This window comes from Schistocerca cancellata, chromosome 5 (genome assembly GCF_023864275.1).
Source record: "Schistocerca cancellata isolate TAMUIC-IGC-003103 chromosome 5, iqSchCanc2.1, whole genome shotgun sequence".
NCBI classification, from domain to species: Eukaryota; Metazoa; Arthropoda; class Insecta; order Orthoptera; family Acrididae; genus Schistocerca; species Schistocerca cancellata.
The window spans coordinates 214722615-214740806 of NC_064630.1; positions in this window are offsets into that span (position 1 = coordinate 214722615).

Sequence of the window (18192 nt, forward strand, 5' to 3'; positions counted from 1 at the left end):
TCATCTGTAGGTGTTGGCATTGTGTCGTTTCACCATATCCCACACATTTTCGATTGGCAACAACTTTGGTGATTTGGAGGGCCAGGGCAAAATGCTGACGTCCGGTGACACCAACAAGGCACGTGATCGTGCAGAAACTTGTGGTCATGCATTTCCTTGCTGACAATGACGTCTGAAGTGTTATGCAGATAGGGTATGGCTACGGGTCACTGGATGTCATTCACATAGGTCACACTGGTCACAACGCCCTGGACACGCACCAGCTGTGATTTGTGCTTGTACCTAGTAGCATCCTACACCACAAGACCTTGAACTGGCGCTACATGTCTTGTGCGAATGCAGTCACTGAGATGCCGCTCCTTTGGTCTGCGGTGAACCGAAATTCGGCCATCATTTTCAAACAAACAGAACTAGGATTTGACCGAAAACACTATCTGATGCCACTTCTGTACCAAGTGACGTCTTTCCATTCACCATTGCCGTTGATCATGTTCCTGCACGATCGTCAACAGCAGGCAGATAAGGGGACGACGCGAACGTAACCAGTCCGTAATAAACGGCGTCGTATGTCACCTCTGATAGCGTACGATGTGTTCCACAGTTCCACTGTTGCGCCAGCGCCGAGGAGGACGCAGATCTGTTCTGCGATGCTATTTGGACGAGGTGTGAAAATTTAGAAATTTGTGGTAACGTCTTATGGGACCAAATTGCTGACGTCATCGGCCCCTAAGCTTACACACTACTTAATCTGACTTGAACTAAGTTACGATAAAGAGACACACACACCCATGCCCGAGTGAGGACTCGAACCTCCGACGCACGGACCGTGACAAGACGCCTGCGACAGCGCGGCTACCCCGCGCGTCAACGAGGTGTGAATCTTCTCGCGGGATGGTCTGGGTGGTGCATCCTGACCCATCTCGTCGTGTTCCACGGCCTTCCGTGAACCATTCTGCACAAACCCGCTGCAGTGACGAAACACTTAGTCCCACACGAGCAGCAATTTCCTTGATGTATGCATCACATTCTTTCCGGGCAGTAATTCGCCCTGTTTAAAACTCAATGATTTCACGGCACGCTTCGGCATACATCTTCGAGGCATCCTGCAGGTCTGCTCAAATCGCACTGATCCATTACCTTCGGTTTATTGCGACAACGAGAATGGCAGACACATTTTACCGGTAAGTGGTGTTGCGCCACGGTATCGACCTTGAAATCGCAGGCCCACATGGTTGAAATGCTAATCATTTCTGCAGAACATACTAATGTACATATCCTTTGAATATGGACATCCTATATCTTGTCGTTCAAAGTGTCCAGTTTTTATGAACATGCCTGTATTTTATCAATACTGTCTTACGTATGCAGAATAGTTACGATACAGCAACGGTATGCAAGCCTGTGAGAGAAAAAACACTTTCAAGTTCAAACAATAACAACTAGCATCAACAGGTGCAACAGCCTAAAGATATGGAGGACCGTATTAAGAAATTTCCCTCCAATAATACAAATAACCTACTACCATAGCAGTATATCTTTGAAGTTAAATTGCAGGAAAACTGGACGTGATAAAAAAACTGGAAACAGATTTGGAATCAGCATAAAAAGTGGAGGTAGTATCGCGTATTAATTTCCAGTCATCTGATACGATGCAGACTAGTGTAATCATTATTGGGCATTTTGTTTCAAGTTGACAAATAAGTTTCACACAAAACTAGACTTTAAGCTCCGGGTCGAAAAATGTTAAACACTGACGCCATCTGAGGCATCACACAATAAGAGAAGCACGCGCTCTCTCACCACCTGGCTTCATGCCCAACACATCTCCAGTGTGCAGACGGTACAGGAGAATGTGACCAATGTCTGCGACGCAGTCTGAATGCTGCTAGGTGATGGGCGATTCACTGTAAGGAAGGGCTGAATGACGTTTCAGGATGTATGGTAAGCACATGCATCAGTTGCAACACTGCGTGTAGTGTATACTTCTACGTAACAGGTTCCAATGGCTCTGAGCACTATGAGACTTAACATCTGAGGTCATCAGTCCCATAGACTTAGAACTATTTAAACCTAACTAATCTAAGGGCATCACACACATTCATCCCCGAGGCAGGATTCAAAACTGCGACCGTAGCAGCTGCGCGGTTCCGGACAGTGCCTAGAACCGCTCGGCCACAGCGGCCGGCACGTAACAGGCAGACGGATTGGCTCATATAATTGTAGGAGTTTTTCTCCTCCTCTCTGTCTCTCTATCTCTCTGTCTCTCTCTCTCTTAACACACACACACACACACACACACACACACACAAACAGTTGAAATACACAGTGCTTCCGAAAGAACGTGGAAAAATGTTACAGGACGTAGAGAATGCCTCACTAAACGATTTGAGTTAGCGAACCTGTGGTCGGAAGCCATCTTAAGTAGATACGGAAGTAAACTTGTCTACGGCTTTGTTTAGCATTACTGTTTTCCATCTTATTTATAACTAATATGCGTACAAGTTAACACCCACTGTGTTGTTTATTTACATGTACTTTCTTTAGCCTGCATCTCGTGGTCGTGCGGTAGCGTTCCGCTTCCCACGCCCGGGTTCCCGGGTTCGATTCCCGGTGGGGTCAGGGATTTTTTCTGCCTCGTGATGGCTGGGTGTTGTGTGCTGTCCTTAGGTTAGTTAGGTTTAAGTAGTTCTAAGTTCTAGGGGACTGATGACTATAGATGTTAAGTCCCATAGTGCTCAGAGCCATCTGAACCATTTTTTTTGGTACTTTCTTTATTTCCTGGCGGCCATACAAGGAGGACGAGCCTGATTACTAACAAGTCATGATGCAGGTTTTGTTTACTTTACTTGTTTATAAGGTGGTTCTGTTGTGTCGTATTTACATTTTCCCATGACAGAACGTGCTATGAATCAACGACAGACCCATTCATTACTCAGTGCTATTCAGTCACGTACAGTTCAATATGATGAAGCAGTACTGGTACAGTTTCGCATAACTCACTGACATGCACCTTGTGTTTGGGGAAGTACGCTGCTGAAAGAGTGTACAGGAAACGATTTCCTAACAGGCATCATTCGTCACGATCGACGAATGCGGGAGACTGATTCATTGGAAAGAAGAAACGAGGGGCCTGGCAACATGAGCACCAACTCGCACACACAATTTTAAAGAGGGGGTGCTGGAACGTGTTGTAGCGGACCCCGCTACAAGTGCTCGTCGTATTGCACGTGAAATTGGCTAGCGTGTGGCGAATACTCAGCGAACAATAATTACACTCGTATCATCCACAGCGAGTCCTTGCAATGCTTGTGACTTTGCACCAAGGGTCGCATTGTGTCAGTCGTTACTCCAACAATGGGTTGATAGAGCAGATTTCCACCAAATCGTCTTCACTGTGCAACGTGTCCCATGAAGGCGGTCCTGTATGGGTGGGCATTATCGTTCATAATCAGAATGTCGGGACCTACCGCTCTCCTAACGAGACAGATATGATACTGCGGGATTCATCAGAGGACATCACTCTAGACCACTGTTGCTGCCCCAATCAACATGCTCCCTACACCACAGAACCCTTTCTCGACGATGGCGTGGTTGAAATGAGATGCATTTAACAGGCTTCTGAGCACACAAACCAGCCTGATTTAATAGCCTCGAAGTGGCTGTGGCAGAGACACGTGTACCAGAAGCAGTTGCAAGATATATGACGATCTGCCTAGGAGTGAGATGTCAGTTTCTTTTCCCCACTAGGGCTGCATATCGATCCTGTTGCGGTGTGGTGAACCATCTACGACCACCGGCATGCTTTCGCGTAGCATTTCCACTTTCAGCAGCCTTTTTTAATCTCAACACGATACTTTTGGACTCACCCATTACAGTGGTCAAAGTAGATAGGCTTTGCTCAGCATCGAGACGTCCAACTGCTTGTCCACGATCGTAAGGACTCACATGATGTCTCGCAGATATGTTGCAGTATCACACGGAATGTCACACTAATCACCGGCCAGAGTGGCCGAGCGGTTCTAGGCGCTACAGTCTGGAACCGCGCGACCGCTACGGTCGCAGATTCGAATCCTGCCTCGGGCATGGATGTGTGTGATGTCCTTAGGTTAGTTAGGTTTAAGTAGTTCTAGGTTCTAGGGGACTGCTGACCTTAGAAGTTAAGTCCCATAGTGCTCAGAGCCATTCACACTAATCGGTCCCACTACAACCTTCTTCAAACGCCCTACACCGTGTACTGTCGAATGGACACAGAGCGTTCGTGCACTAGCTTCGCTCTAGTTAACACGTCCCAGTCAGCCCCGATATCTGAATGGTCAGTGTGACGGACTGCCGTCCTACGGGGCCCGGGTTCGATTCCCGGCTGGGTCGGGGATTTTCTCCGCTTGGTGTTGTGTCGTCTTCATCATCATTTCATCCCCATCCAGCGCGCAGGTCGCCGAATTTGGCATCGAATGAAATAAGACCTGCAACAAGGAGGACGGACCTGCCCCGTAAAGGGCCTCTGGGCCATTGACGCCAAACGCTCGTTTCCATTTCAACACGTCCCTCATTTCCTGTCACTATCACTGGTGTATGTTCTGAAGCAATTGTCGGTTGTTCCGTAGCAATTGGCAGTTGTCCCTTGGCAACTGTAGTAGTGTAAGACTCTTTTCGCAGTTGCAAAGGTGGAGTATAGCCCGTTTTACTCTTAAAATTGCGACAGCGGAGGAGGGTCCTCAAAGACAACATGATTTTCGTAAATTCCATCGGCCACTTCATTGCAAGTTCAAATAATATCTAGATCTCTATGTGCAGCTCTTCCGAGGTTGTCTTCATATTCTTCTATGGGGAACAGACAATCGATTCGTCTCTTGTGTTTTATTTTTCTAGACTTCACTTTTCAGCCATCGGCGCAGGCATAAAGCTAAAGGGGCCATGTCAGGACATGTCGGAAGAACATACCCTTTCTTATAGCCAAAGGCACCTCTTCCAAGAATGCTGAAAAGTCCTTTCCAGAAATTCTAGATAACGAGGCCCTGTAAGACAGAGTGGCAACACAAAAGGATCCATCATCATCACACATTTACGGAAAAGTGCTCTCGAAGATATGTACCCACAAAGGGATATGGTTAATCGTAGCATTAGTGATGTGAGTAAATGAGTATTACTAGTACAGTCACGACTAAAAGTAAGTTCACTAATAAGAAGTGTTGTGACCAGACGAAACCACAATCGTCCGGTCACAACTGTGGGACCTTTGAGTGCTCTGTGAGGTGTTTCATTTTTAACCACAACAGATGAAATGTTAGTTCACTTTATTACATTAATGTTCAAAATGTTTACTTAACTTGAGACAGTTCTTTGCCATAGGAGAGCGTAGAATGTTTAACACTGTCATTGACTATGAGAGCGTCACTTGGTTCGTAACATCACAAAATGTTCTCTTGAAGTACAATGTTCAACATTAACAAAACTTCGACTAAAACTGTCCTTCTAGATAATGTTGACTGCTGAAGCGGAGTCACAAACTGGGGCCAGCTCTTTCATGCTCGACGCTATATTGACCTTAACGTGAGGGTACTGCTATGCTGAGACGGGAAGCGTTGTCTCCAGGAGCGCCTCCCATACGACGTTATAGATTGCAGCGAGCTCTCGCTAATGTCTGTATATCGATTCGCGTTACCGCGATGACTGGACGATACCACAAACAGTATTAATGAGATTGCCCGACGATATGGAATTAATCAACAACAAAATTTCAAGTGTCTTCTTCCATCCTCTCCTCAAAAGTGTTGGGTCGTGCATACCTAATGTGCACGATATTTTTGTACGTAGAAATGCTGCATGAGCTTGCTAAAGGACTACATTCTACCCGCTAAAAGTTATCTACAAGTTGTTCAACACTGTTCATTTGCACATTCAGATGAAATATCACTGTTGTGCATTGCTTAAATCTCGTACAATAGTTAAAATCTATGTGACACCATTGAATCTTGTAAACTGTGATTTCTAGAACCAGCAGCAGCGTTTACATTACATAAATACCATACCTGCATACTAAGCATTTGTAAATACGTCCGGCATGCTTATTCGATACAGCACAATTGGCCAGTAAATTACAATCACAGTTGAAAAATTCATTTACATAAACTCAAGAACAAGGTCATGACTTCAACTACAAAACAAAAATGACAATCGATAAATAAAATCGCAGCATCCGAGTACCAATACACGACACTGTAACTTATCTCTATAACGAGGTCTCTTAACCAGTAACATTGGACACATATTACGTGGAATGTTTTATCCGAATTATCGCACGAGATAAAATATTTACTACTAGCTTACAAAGCCGGCATTACCCGGGAATTCATTTTGACAATTTTCTGTTAAAAGCGGAAGCAAAAAGTGAACTGAAATTGTAGTGTAATATCGAAAAAATGTCATTGACATGCATTCATGATAAAATCTTTGAAAGTATGAAACAATTGTATAAATAAATATGCATACGGTGAAAACATGAAAGTACGGTATCTAAATTAAACTCTACGTATTCTTCCAGAAAAGAGCCTTTATATTACTCGAGAAAAAGTTTTCGTGTCTTTGGCTGAGAATGATGTACACTTTTTTCAGATTACATTTACTTTCTAACTATCAGACTGAAAGATGTCGACAGTGATGGTCAAAAAGCATGGTTTCACAAACAAATGCTCAAAAAAAGTGATTCAGCTGAACAATTGATGAATATCGTTCTTTATGCAAGCTCTCCAGTTCGAACCTGGACATTTAATAAAATAAAATCATAACTTCCAACTTTCTAAGAAAAACAGTTGTTAAGCAATAATCGACTGTTTGCGAACTATCGGAACCAATATTATTTCTTTGCCATACAGACAGTCTTTGCAAGCAGAGAAGCCACAATATAACTCCTACATCTATATGTACATCTTTGTGGCTACTCCATTCACGAACAGCGCGCGGTCAAAAACGAACAATTACATATTTCCGTTCGACCTCTGACTTCTCTAATTTTATCACGATGATCATTTCTCCCTATGTATGTGTGTTCCAACAAAATATTTTCGCATTCGGAGGGGAAAGTTAATGATCGAAATTTCGGAACAAGTTCTCACCGCAGTGAAAGACGCCTTTGTTTTAATGAACCCAACCGCAATTCTCACGTCACATCCGTGGCATTCTCTCCCCTATTTCACAATTGTACAAAACGGGTTGCCATTCTTTGAAGTGTTTCGATACCCTCCGTCAATTCTATCTGTTAGTGATCCCATACTGTTCAAGAATATTCCAGAAGCGTAGTGTGGGCAGCCCATTTAGAAGACCTATTGCATTGTCTAAGTCTGCTACCAATAAAGTGCAAACTTTGGTTCGCTTTCCCCGCAACATTACCTACCTGGTAATTCCAATTTAAGTTATTCGTAACCGTAATCCGTAAGTATTTAATTGAAGTGACAGCCTTTAGATTTGTGTGATTTATCGTGTATCGGAAAGTAACTTAGTCATTTATTAATCATGTCGATGACCTCACAACCATTTATATTCAATTGCCACGTTGCGCACCGTACAGATATCTTATCTAAATAACTTTGCAATTTGTTTTGATCTTCTGATGATTTTACAAGATAGCATATGATAGCAGCATATGCAAACACTCTAAGAGGCTCTGAGCACTATGGGACTTAACATCTGTGGTCAACAGTCCCCTAGAACGTAGAACTACTTAAACCGAACTAACCTAAGGACATCACACACATCCATGCCCGAGGCAGGATTCGAACCTGCGACCGTAGCGGTCACGCTGTTCCAGACTGGAGCGCCTAGAACCGCACGGCCACACCGGCCGGCCACTCTAAGAGGACTTCACAGATTATCTACTAAATTGTGTATATAGGTCAGGAACTGCAGAGGGCCTATAAGAATTCCTTGGGGAACATAGTTGTCACTTCTGCTTTACTCGATGACTTACCGTTAATTACTATAAAATGTGGACTTAATGGCAAGAAGTCACGAATCTCATCGAACAACTGAGACTATACACCATGGGCATTCAATTTGCTTAGCAGTCGCTTGTAAGGAACGGTGTCAAAAGCCTTCTGTAAAACTAATCAATTCGTGAGCCCCTGTCGACAGTACTCTTTAGTTCGTGAGAATAAAGAGCTTGTGTTTCACAAGACCAGTATTTTCGGAATACGTTCTAGCTATTTTTCAATTGATCGTTTCATTCGAGGTAATCAAAATGTTCCAAAATCGTACTGTAAATCACCGGCAGAGATATGTGTCTATAACTCAACAGATGATTCACATTGTTTTTTATATTCTGCACAAGAATCTAACACTATAATTTGAATACGAGATATTGTATGCCAGTTGAAGTCAGAACGATCTGTGTAAAAATCGGTTTTCAAATCATTGAATATCTTAAGCTTTTTCTTTACGGATAATTTAAAAAACGCGACAGTTAACTGAATTTAATTATATAAAACTGCAACCAGTAACTTTTTTGAATAGTTATTTGCTATTCCATGAACCGGTTTTCGAACCTTTTCAGGTTCATCTTCAGATGGTTTCTGGAGGTTACATCATTATTTCTAGCATAATGCTGGGTGCTGGCTCTGTGACAAGAAGATGGAACACGCTTTAATGTATCGCCATGACTACTGTTTATCTGTCGATATGGATGTAAATTTAGGTTTTTACTTACTAAGACAGTATGGGCGGTTTTTCTCCGCTAGTGTCCATCTGTGTGCTTCCATTTTGATGGTCAGTTGGTACATCACTTCACACACTTTTACACAATTTGTACTCATTTACACTGTGACAGTGGAACTTTGCCATCATCCAGCATGTGCTATACAATTGTTGTTTGTGACAAAGATCTTGACAAAAAAAATGGTATATGGCTACTTTGCTCAGAGATGTAATTTGTTCTTGTTTACTTGTATTAAAGTCGATATAAGGGCAAATATTTTAATCAGACTGACGATAACTTGAGAGCACAAAGCAGAATAATTAAATTAATGAATTACTAAAAGAACAAACTTCAAGTGATCTGATGTCTTATTTCTGTTCGTATATTAACGTATAATACGGTCAACTTATGAGCAAATATTTTAACCAAGATTTGCCTTAAGATAAATCCCCAGGAATAAAATAATACAGAGGTATAGTGTTTGTAATGAGGTACAGCTGTTTGTATGACCATGACATTTATATTTAAGATAATGGGTCAGCAGTTCATTTAAAGGTTTGTTATTGTTTTGAATTTAAATGTATTTACGATGAGGATATTTTACGGATTACTCGCCTAAGTCAGCTGCGTAATATTGGGTTGCTGCAGAAGTTCGTAGCGTTTCTACATAAATTAATAAACACAGAAGATGCTCATAACACAGACTTTAGTCACCAACGATATTATTCTCCTTCACTATTTATAACAGTATGCCAGTTGTGAGGTACCTTTTCGATTCCGTGACTGTAGAAATCGCGAGGTTCAGAGGAGAAGAACTCATCGAGTTTTGTTCGGAGAGCATTTTCATCCGTAACTTCCTTTCCTTGAAGGTTGTTCCATAAAGAGGGAAAAAGAAGAAAATCAGTGGGCGCAAGATTAGGTGAACAAGGTGTGTAAGTAGGCTGTTTAGGGTTTTATGTTGATAATGCCACGTAGTGATCTGTATGAAAATCACTGACTGCGCTGTGTGCAGTTTGTGGCTAGTTGGACTCACTGTTGGAATATTCGCTTGTGTAGTGTGTAAACAGCACGTAGCGTTGGGAAGTTTGAGGTGAGCCGCCAGCCCTGGTGGATGTGGGGAGAGAGATGGCAGAGTTTTGTGAGCGGACGATCTGGATGGGTGTCCGTCAGAAAAAGGAAATTTGTAAGACTGGATGTCGTGAAATGATACATATATTATGACTTTTGAACACTATTAAGGTAAATACTTTGTTTGTTCTCTATCAAAATATTTCATTTGCTAACTATGCCTATCAGTAGTTAGTGATTACAGTAGTTAGAATCTTTTGTTTAGCTGGCAGTATTGGCGCTCGCTGTATTGCAGGAATTCGAGTAACGAAGATTTTTGTGAGGTAAGTGATTGATAAAAGGTATAGGTTATTGTTAGTCAGGGCCATTCTTTCGTAGGGATTATTGAAAGCCAGACTGCGTTGCGCTAAAAATATTGTGTGTCAGTTTAGTGATGATCATAATAAGTAAAGAGAAAACTGTTTGAGTACGTTGAGATTTGGTCAGCTGTTTGAAAATCAAATAATGTAAGAGGTTTACCAGCACAGTCATTCTTAATTTTTCAAAAGAGAGGTTTCAGGTGCATCCGGTAAGACTCACCAACTCAACTCCTTTATAGCGTTTTTTGTTAGTCTAAAAACTGACGGGGGGGTTAAGGTGGTGGTTAGTCGTGGAGCAGCATCACTGCAAGCAGTCTTTGATCTTGGATTGCATCTGCAAGACGTCTCTGTTGTTAACAACAAATGTCAGCAGTGATGGTTGCACCTCGGGAAGCAATTTGTTGTACACCACACCGCCGCTGTTCCACCAGGTGCATAACATTATCTTTTGTGGATGCACGCAGTCTTTGTACGGCGAGTTTCTGCTTGGTTTGGGCTCAACCATTCCTTTCTTTTCCGAATGTCTTGGCATCAGTAACGATACAGGATAGGAATTTGCGGTGTAGCTCACGGGCCAATTGATGATGAGCAGGCAGAGATACACATATGGTCAACCGCTGATTTTTGCGATTTTGGCTTAGAGCATGAGGTAACCATTCACCCGATTTTTTAACCTCTTCCATTGTATCAAAATGTCGCACGATGGTGGAATGATCACAGTTCACCACATTTTCCAATTCTCGAGTATACTGACTTGGATCATTGGGGTTCAATGCGTTTAACGGGGGGGTCGGACGTCAAACTGGGCGACTTGGAGCAGGAGAGGCACCACGGGACATTTTAATTTTCACTCTCTATACTTTTACAAATAAATTCATAGAACTTTGTCAGAACGACCAGGAAGGGTTCAGGATTCACGCTCATAGCAGTAGAAGTTCAAAAATATAACAAAATATATTTTTTTACATGTGAAATGTCATCATTTTTCCACTTACTATTGGCTGCATTCGTTGCTATAGGTACACTTTTCTTCATAAGTAAGAGAGATTCTTCGATGAATTTTGCACAGCATACAAACCATACTCAAAGGTGTGTGAAACTCTAGAATTTTCCAAATATATTAAAAACTGTGCTAAAAATTGAGATAATTAACCATAAAATTTGAGTTTTTTCTAAACATGAAGTTTAAAATGTAACAGATCATTCATTTTTTCATTAATTAAATAAATCCTAGAGTTTCGTACACCTGTAAGTATGGTTTGTATGCTGCGCAAAATTCATCGAATAATCTCTCTTACTTGTGAAGGAAATTGTACCTATAGCAACAAATGCAGCCAACAGTAAGTGAAAAAATGATGAAATTTCACACGTAAAAAAAAATTTGTTATACTTTTGAACTTATATTGCTATGAGTTTGAATCCTGAATCCTTCCTGGTCATGTTGACAAAGTTATATGAATCTATTTGTAAAAGTATAGACAGTGGAAATTAAAATGTCGTGTGGTGCCTCTCCTGCTCCAAGTCGGCCCGTTTGACGTCCTACCCCCCTTAAACGATCTCTCCCTCAACCCCGAAGGTCTTCCTGAGAGTGGAGAGTCACTACTGACGAAACGATCGTCCTTAAAACGGGAAAATCATTTTCTTGCCGTGCTCTCTCCAACGGCAGTATCACCGCACACTGCGCAAATTTTTCTGGCTGCCTCCGGTGCTGTTATACCCCTATTGAACTCAAACAGAGGAATATGTCGGAAATGTACCGATATCTTCATTTGGCACTCCGTTTTCTAGTGTTCTCCACTTACTATCTCCAAATGACAAAATGACAGTATGTAAACCCAAATAGCAACGCTGAACTACAAATAAAAATAACAATCGACAAATAAATCTATAGTAACCGGAATACCAACACGCAAAACTAAACGCTACGAATTTTTGCACAAACCTAACATTAATCCGCTCAGAACTCCGACAAGAGATATCGCATGTAGTTTACTTTACGACTCCAAGTGTCACGGAGCTTAGCCAAGGGAGAATTTTCCCTTGCGCCGATGCTTTTCGACAGGCGACGGGCACTGCTGCGTGGCTGGGACGTCCTCGCCGCGGCCCTCTGCTACACGTAAGTGTGGAGACTACTGCTGTCGCCCGGGTGAAGAATGCGGGCGTGACGTCACGAACGCCTCTCGTCCGCAACGCCGTTATTCCGCCCCGTGGCGCCGGGCAAACAGCGGCCTGTGTGGAAACCGCCCTCTTCTCCTCTGATCCCGCACCAGCGGCGACCTTCGTAGACGGCACGAACTCACGCGTGGTTTGCCACGAAATGGTGTGAGAGTGAAAGCTGCCCACAACGGCCGTTTCCCACTCGCCTTGAATTTCCGTTGCACTTCAGATCGACAGCAAATGCGATTGTTGCAAGGGTCGATTCACTCATCCTCCGGCACATGACGTTCCTTGGACCACGTCATGTAGCATGCTTTCAGTTACGTGGTACTGTCAAGAATTGCGCTGACATGCCAAAACATTATGACCTCTCCTGCGGCGAGATTGAGCGCCACCTGATGGTGATGAGACACGTGAAAGTTTAAGGAAAGTATATATGTAGAAGAGAGGTTAACTCTGGTAATGCCAACGTATTTTCCATATTGCGCACCACCAAGTGAGGGGGTCACTTTACGCCCATCACAAAAAATTAAAAACTTCGTTAATTGTTGTTAACTTTAATTTATAATATCCTTTTCAAATAGGCACTGATGTATAGGCAGGGTACATAACCTGAAAATATCTTTCAGCACAATCTTAACAGTACCGACGCGTTTCCTGTAACGTGTACACAGAGGGGAGGGATACTTTGTGACCATGACAAAAAATTTTAAAAAAGTACGGATTTCGTTAATTTTCTTAGAGTTTGACACACAATACACTTTTTAAAATATATGTAGATGTTTAAGAAGGGTTCTGAACTTGAAAATATGAATATGAAATTGGTGACAAAAAGTTACACTTACTACTAAGACTTCAGTTTTTGGGTTACGTTTTACTGAAAAATTCAAAACAATTACGGCTTCTGGTACAAAATCATTAAAAACAGTAAATATTATTTTTCGAAATTTCAAAAGATGCAGTAATTACTACACAACAATGTTTTCAAAATGTGGGCATAAAGTAGTCGCACCGCCTGCCTTTGATATTGCGAGCGTTAATACGAAGCCATTCTCGCGCCGCTATGGGACACAAAGGGGAAAATCCAGTGACTTACGAGGCTTTCACAAATGGTAGATTGTTATGGCCCGGTACCTGTGAATGACCATCTCTGAAACGGAGAAGCTGGTAGGCTGTTCGTGTGCTACTGTCATGAGCATCTGTGGAAAGTGGGTGAAAGACGATTAAACTACAAGAGGGTGACAAGCTGCTGGATGTCCACGTCTAATCAAACAACGTGGAGGTCGAAGACTTGCCCACTCTGTAAAGCAGGGTAGGTGGGAGTCTGCGGCACGTTTGACGATAAAGTACAGTGCTGGGCAAGCGTATGCGTTTCAGAGCACACCGTTCAGTGCACATTGTTAACACGGAACTCCGCAAAATACGACCCCCTGAGCATACCAATGGAGACCCAACGACATCACCAGTTAAGATTGCAGTACACACGGTATAATTGAGATTGAACCGTAGGTCAACGGAAACGTTTCATCTGGTCAGATGAATCTCGCTGTCACTCACGCCGATAGCTTTTCGAAACGTGGACTGGTGCAGAGACCTAGGCCCGTGGAGGCAATATTATGCTATGGGGACATTCAGCTGAGCTTCTATGGAGCCTGTGATAGTAATTAAAGGCAGTATGACAGCTGTAAACTACGTGAACGTTAGTTCGGACCACATGCAAACCTTCATACCTGCTGCCTTCCCTACTGGCGATGGCATCTTCCAACAGGACAACTTCACATCTCACAATTATCGTGCTACAGTGGTTTGAGGAGCAAGCTGCCGTCTTGGTCGCCAAATTTGCTTGATCTGATCGCTATGAAGTACACTTTGAAAGCTATGGGGTACCAGCTCCTTGCCCGAAAACGATATACCCTTCAGGAATAGCGTAAAATCTGCGTGGACGCACGGTGCCACATACATCCAGAAACCTGCCAAGGATTTGTCGAATCCATGTCACACAGAATCATTGCTATATTTATTTCCAAAAGTGGGGAAAATGTACCAATTCACTATTAAGCAGCTATGTTTAGCTGATCTTAGTACATGAGAAGCGATAAGCACCAAATACAAGGAAGGACACAGAGCAAATTTCGCGGCCGTGGAGTGCGAACACGAATGCACTTTTTTTTTAGCTAATTGCTAGGTCAGTGCAATATAAATTCTATCCATCTACGTCTAGATCTCCAGCCTCCGTAGCCCATATCGCCTACAGATGCCGGTGTGGTGGCGTTGACTCGGAGACAGCCATCAGTATGTGGCCAACAAATTGAGGAGAGATGGTGGCGTAAAGGTTTTGATCAATATTCTTTGCGCCAATGTCCTCGATTGTTTTCCGACCCTCTCCACAGTGTCTCTTGGGCTAACAACTTGTGATACAGTTGAAGGTGCTCGACCGCTGGATGGAGAACTTAGACACGGAATTGCGGACCCCTAAATGCAATTCGAGAGGAATAGGCTATGTTCCGGCAACGGATTTCAGTTTCTCCCTTCTTTCATCATCATCGTCATCATGCAGCACAAACAAGGCGACACACAATACCACTCATGTTACAGTCACCTAAGCCTAACACATAAAATTAAAGCGTAGCTCTCTTACTCTGCGACGATATTGGACATGGTGCGCTCGGGAAGGTAACCTTATCCGATTTCGCGACAGAATCAACCCCTGCGAGTCTTCCATCAAAGGAAATCATACGACTCTTTCTTCACATCTACAACTGTACTACGTAATATACCTTAAAGTCCACGACTGGCGGTATTTCGCACAATCATTTCCATCCACCCATCCCTCCCCTTTTTCTCTTCCACTCACGAATGGTTGGCTGGAAGAGCGATTGTATATAAATCTCAGTGAGAACTTTAATTTTTTGATTTTCCCATTGTAACCATTTTGCAAAATGTTTGAAGAAATCAGTAATAAGTTGCTTGATTCTTTACAGAACATACGCTCTCAGAATCTTAGCAGTAATTAATGAAGCTCCTCTTGCAACGTCTATCACTGCAGTTTTGTAAACATCTCCGTAACGCTCACTAAACGAATGCGTAGCGAAACACTCCGCATTTCGGTGGTACTTGTCTATCTCTTTTAATCGTATATGATAAGGCTTTGAGAATGACGACCAACACTCAAGAATCAGTCAAACAAGTGTTTCGTATCACACCTTTCTTGAATGAATTAGATTTCCATAGCACTTTTCTAAATAAGCTCAGCCTTGAATCTTCTTTTCCTACAGTTAGTCTTATGTAGTGGTTCCATATTAGATCACTTCGGACGGTTGCTCCCTGTTGTTTTAAATTTGTTACTGTTCACTGTGATTTGTTGTCTAAAGTAGTCGAATTGTATGGATCCTCTGAAATGTTTGGAATAACTTGTTACATCCACTTTGTCACTGTCAATTCTTGCACCTGTTCCGGACCGTCTGAAGGTCTACTACCATTTTGTTACACATTGCTTACATTCCAACTTTTATAAAGTGACACACCACCCGTCCGCAGCTCGTGGTCGTGCGGTAGCGTTCTCGCTTCCCGCGCCCGTGTTCCCGGGTTCGATTCCCGGCGGGGTCAGGGATTTTCTCTGCCTCGTGATGACTGGGTGCTGTGTGATGTCCTTAGGTTAGTTAGGTTTAAGTAGCTCTAAGTTCTAGGGGACTGATGACCATAGATGTTAAGTCCCATAGTGCTCAGAGCCATTTTTTTTAACACACCACTCAAGGAATTATCCGAATAGGTTGGAAACTGGTAGATGTGATGTGCATGTAGAGAAAAACAAATGATCACAACTTCACAGAAACTTGAATGTTTACTCAAGAGAAAGAGTTTCACAAATTGAGCAACTCAGTTACGCGATGGTGCATCTCTGGCCCTTTTGCAGGCAGTTATTCGGCTTGGCATTGATTGACGGGAATTCTCAGTTGGGGAGAGATCTGGAGAACTTGCTGGCTAAGGTATAGTTTCGCAAGCACAAAGATAAGCAGTAGAAATTCTCGGCCTACGCGGACGGACATTATCTTGCTGAAATGTAAGCTCAGGATGGTTTGCCAAGAAAGACAACAAAACGGAGCGTAAAATACCGTCGACATACTAATGTGATGTATGGGTGCCTCAGATGACAACCTACGAAATCCTGCTACGAAAAGACGTGACACTCCATACCATGGCTCCTGGTTGTAGGGCCATACGGCGGGCAACAGTCAGTTTGTTATCCCACCGCTGTCCAGGGTGTCTCCAGATACGTCTTCGATTGTCAGCGAGGCTCAGCTCGAAGAGGGACAATCACTGAAGGCAATTCTATTACAGTCAGTCGGCGTAGTCCCGACGTTACCATTTCATCTAGCGGTTTTACTCTGTTAAGAGCGATGTGTTGAGTTCTATTTGCTAAGAAGTCCTGAATCCAGCCACAAAGCTTGTTCGAGATTCCGTAATTTCCTGTATTATTTTATACGAGACAGTGCCGAACTGTTTCGAACGCCTCCCGGAAGTCATAGCAGTTTCACAGAATTTATATTTAGATGAATTCCCTTCTCCAAAACTGTCATAAATTCAGTTCTCAAATGGCCGCTAAAATACCCATCTAAGGCTGCCATAACCACATCACGAGATCCAAAACGTGTTCCAGACCCTCCAATTTTAAGCGGTAGAATTAAATGGATTTAACAGATAATTACATAGTGGGTCTTTCGACAATTCGTGCTTCGTATCCCTCAGTTTACCTGTTGCTAGTGCATCCCTGTAGTTAGATAATTATGGCTCTGAAAATTGTTCTATTATTTCAAATTCAACCTTTCTCTCGGGTATTTTTCGTTCATTTGGTACATATGACGTATGTAGTACGCCAGTTATTGTTTTGTGATGTGTTATATTATCATTAAATTTACTTTACCATCCAGAAAGCTCTTGCCGTAACCATTAAGGCAAATGGAATTAAAAGCAGGAAAGAAATTTAGGAATGGAAATGTTGTCGATGATGAAGTCATTGCCGGCCGGTGTGGCCGAGCGGTTATAGGCGCTTCAGTCTGGAACTGCGCGACCGCTACGGTCGCAGGTTCGAATCCTGCCTCGGGCATGGATGTGTGTGATGTCCTTAGGTTAGTTAGGTTTAAGTAGTTCTAAGTTCTAGGCGACTGATGACCTCAGAAGTTAAGTTGCATAGTGCTCAGAGCAATTTGAGCCACTTTTTGGTGAGGTCATTAGAGACGGAGAATTCAGATTGGGTAAGGATATAAAAATAAATGGTCCGTGTTCTTTCCTTGGATTATTTCGGTCTGTTTCTTAAGCTATTTCCGGAAACCTCTTAAAACCTAAATCTGCATGGTAAGACGGGATTTTGAAACGCCTTCCTCTCGAACGAGAATCCCGCGTATTACGCTTGCGCCACGTTGGTTCAAATGGTTCAAAAGGCTCTGAGCACTATGGGACTTAACACCTGAGGTCATCAGTCCCCTAGAACTTAGAACTACTTAAACCTAACTAACCTAAGGACATCCACATCCAAGCCCGAGGCAGGATTCGAACCTGCGGTCGTAGCAGTCACGCGGTTCCGGACTGAAACGCCTAGAACCGCTCGGCCACCGCGGCCGGTGAACACCGTCACATCTTCACTTTTATGCAGCTCTATATATTTCTACAGAGCAAAACAAAATTTGATCGATATGAATTCCATCTGTATATCAGTCCCAGATAAACAAAGCTTTCTTTTTGTTTCACAGTGATTACTTTTGCTAAAACCAGAATGATTATAGGCCTTGTTCCGCCTGTCATGACCTCCCGGTCGAGGGGAAATTTAGTTCTAATTTTCCTTAGTTATTCGTGGATGATTCCTTGGAATTTCTTGGCAGTTTGAAACTGTGTGCCGGACTGGGACTCGCGCTAGGAACCTTTGCC